General features: G+C 51.0%; 1 pseudogene; it reads left to right on the top strand.

Annotated features, from left to right (window-relative positions):
- The first annotated feature begins 2,569 nt into the window (after positions 1 to 2,569).
- On the top strand, positions 2,570 to 3,310 carry LOC116755855 (annotated as a pseudogene).
- Positions 3,311 to 3,548: the final 238 nt, after the last annotated feature.

Below are 3,548 nucleotides of genomic sequence, written 5' to 3'. Positions count from 1 at the left end.
GCTACACAGCACGTTGCAGCCTCCATGGGCACCAGGACGTTCCATTCTCTCAGACCCAACTTTCTCGCCTCAGTAACACCCGGGAGAAAAATAAAGCCACGCAGGGTGTTCTCACCGATCCTTTCAATGCCTTCCTTTCAACGTTTCCTTCTTGGCAGTGTGACCTCTGCTCTCGGCTCTGGGACCCTCAGGGTTTGATGACCACTGTTCCAACCAAACTGACACCCTCCCAGCGCTTCAGGTATTGAAAGGCACCTGGCTTGTGCTCACTTCAGTTGGAGGAAATAATAGCTCCATCATGCCCTTTCATCTCAATGGTCAGTAAGCAAACAAATAAAGCCTGGAATGCTGTCTTCATCACTGCGTGCTTGCTTCCTACCGTCGAACGCTGGGGCTGGAACCTCTGTTCCATACACCTGAGACACCCTGAGAACTGCAGTCATGACCATGGAACAAGCCTCCCCCATCACTGGATTGCTAAGCAGGTACAGCCCAAATAAACTGGTTTTAAGTTTGTATCAGCCCTTCAAGCCCATGTTCCATAGGTAATTTACACACAAAAATGACAGGCAGTACCTGCTACATCATCTTCAAGAGTACCCAAATTCCTCGTGTGGATGGGAGTAGATATGAGTTACCACCATGTGTGGCAACTTACCTTAAGCTGAAGGGAGCCGGGGGACCTGGCCCTGTGACCGGATGCTGGTATCCTTTCTTGAGCATCGTCCTTGGAAGAGCCTTGTGGAGAAACACAGTTGAGTCACTGGTTTAGCGAGCTTTAATATTTTGAAATTTCGTGAAACTCTTTAGATTATATTACATCAAACATTGACTTATTTTAACTATTATTTAAAATAAAATATTACAGGATCAGTATTATTTCAACATATATTAAAAATAAATATTAACATAAAGAGTATATGTACCTATAATTGCTGCAAAACTTAAATTCTTTTTTCCATTGGGGAAATCCTTTTTGAAAATGAGCAGAGCAGGTACCAACAAATAAAAAATATTATTTAAAATAAACAAATGATTTAAATGGTGCACGCTGAAGTGTGAGGGAGCCTGAAAAAATGCACCCTCCCTTCTCAGACCAAGTTCTGAAACGACAGAGGAATGTGAGGAAGAGTAAGGCAGGCGGGAGCTCCAAACATCAGCTGGTCTGTCTGTGAAGAGTGGGCTTCCGAACCCCGAACCCACAGGGACAGACCGGCCACACAGCCTGACCTGCCTCCGAACCCTCCTGCAGGGGGCGCTGCTGAGCCCGAGCTCTCTGGAGGGCGGTGGGCGCTGGAGGTCCAGGGCCTCGGAAGTGCCTGGGCTCCACCACAGACCAGGGGTCCCCTCTGTTCTCCACTTAGGCGGAAGCTTCAGAACTGGGGAAAAAGCCACGCCAGCCCGCAGTGATTAACTCCTGAACTTAAGATTTCCATTTATGACGGTTCATTTATTTATTCCGTCATTATTTATCTGTTCCCTCTAATCCTCTGGTTCCTTTACGAGATGAAATAGTATGTGAAGTGCATCAGATTCTATTTGCAGACTGCCTGGGTTTAAATCCTGGCTCCACTGCTTACTAGCCATGACGTGGGGCAAGTAACATTTCTAAGCCTCAGTTTTCTGTAAGGTGTTTACCTATGTTATGATAATACATGAAAAGCATCGTTCAGTTCTTGGTGCACAGTGAGTGCTCAGTAAGGTCACTGATGGTGTTGCTCGAGTTGTTTGTTTTTAGTCTTCCTGGTACCCTCACGAACACACAGACCAGTGCGTCTCAAACGTCAAAGCTCGGACAGCTCACGGTTAGTCTACCTGGAGTGGGGCTAGAGCATCTGTGTGTCTACCACTCCCTAGGTGATGCTGACCTGCTGGTTTAGGCACTGCACTTGGAGGTGTGAGACCTGCACACCTTACACAAGGTGCTGGATAAGGTAGACACTTCTTAGTTTTCTCTTCTTTAGCTAAAACAAAATTCTTTAATAGAATCAGCTGTCTCTGTCTAATGCTGCTGTCCTCAGTATTTTAAAGGGTCAATCCATACCTAACTAGGTGGTAAAAGGCTTTGGGATGGGTTAGACTCAGCTCTGCCCCTAACGTTTGCAGGGTTCAAGGCAAGATTTCAGTTGGAGGCCCATGTGCTATATGTCCAAATAGTTAAAAAGTTATAATCAAACAAACGAGCTTAAATAAAATCTGTGCTACTCCCAACAAGCACATGGAAAGATGCTCAACATCACTATTCATTAGGAAAATGCAAATCAAAACCACAGTGGGATACCACCTCATACCCACTAGGAAGGTGCTATCAAAAAACAAAAACAAAACAAACCCCCAGAAAACAGCAAGTGCTGGGGAGGATGTGGCGACACGGGCACCACTGTACACCGCTGGTAGGAATACGAAGCGGCGCAGCTGCTGTGGAAAACGGTACGGTGGCGCCTTAAAAAGAAATTAAAAACAGAGTTATCTGCCGCCGCTGCGCCTTTCACCTCTTCGGGGGCAGGGGCCTGGGCCAGGTTTTACACATCTGCAAGCAGACCGTTCTGGAGCTCTGCCAGTCGACCCCATGGCGTCCTCTCCCACTGTGTCTCTGGGGGCTCACTATGAAACAAAGTGTGTCGTCCTCGGCTACCTGGGAGTCCTCTCTCAGGAGGAGCTGTGGGAGTAATATCTTTCCTCACCCCAAGGGGTTCGACAAGATATGGCTTCACCATCTCTGGATCGAGAAATTTTATTAAAAGGTAAAACTGAAATTGAAGAGCTAAAATCCCTGGACGAAGAAATTTCTGAAGCCTTCGCCAGCACAGGCTTCACCCGGCACTCTTTGCCCGTGTTCAGCCCCACAAACCCCGACAAGTTTCCGCAGAGGACCGCTTGGCCCACCCGGGGAGAAGGCGTCGCAGGAGCCGAGGGCGCCTCTGCGCGGGCTCTTGCAGTCGCCCCTCCGCCAGATGCTAAAGCTCTTCAGCCTGGTAGACAGACCCCCGTGAGGACTCCGCGGCGCACAGCAGCGGCAGACAGTTCAGGAAAGGAAGTGAAGGGACCGCTGCAGGCAAGCAGAGCTGCAGAGAGCACACAGGCCAGGGGCGTACCAGGCACGTCGGGAACGTACACTGGAGACTGCAGTTCACGCCAGCGGCCGGAATAAGACGTTGGTGCCTCCGATTTTGCTACGACCAATGCTCTTGGGGTTGACAAGGCAAGCTCAGGAGCCTTGCAGCGCATCGCTGCAGTTTGGTGAGACTCTCCCGGAGGACCACGCCGCCGAGCGCATCAGGCAGCAGGGTGGCTAGGGCACTGCCTTTAATCTCCTTTAACCTGGAGTCCGCGGAGGAGGACGAGCAGCGCCCCGCGAGGCCACGGAGGACAGCAACGACATCCACGTCCCGCCCAGGGGCGGCTCCACGCTCGCCAGCCCCGCCGAGGCTCCGACGCCCGCGACGGCGTCCTGGCGGGCCGAGGGCTTCCCCGTGTCGCTGTCCAGCAGCCAGAGCTGGCGCACCGAGAGCCCACCGGTGTCCCCGGGTCCCGAGCCCTGGCAGCAG

The sequence above is a fragment of the Phocoena sinus genome, chromosome 6 (genome assembly GCF_008692025.1).
Source record: "Phocoena sinus isolate mPhoSin1 chromosome 6, mPhoSin1.pri, whole genome shotgun sequence".
Taxonomy (NCBI): Eukaryota; Metazoa; Chordata; class Mammalia; order Artiodactyla; family Phocoenidae; genus Phocoena; species Phocoena sinus.
The sequence above is the reverse complement of the archived record's forward strand: the minus strand, read 5'-3'. Positions and strand labels throughout refer to the sequence as shown.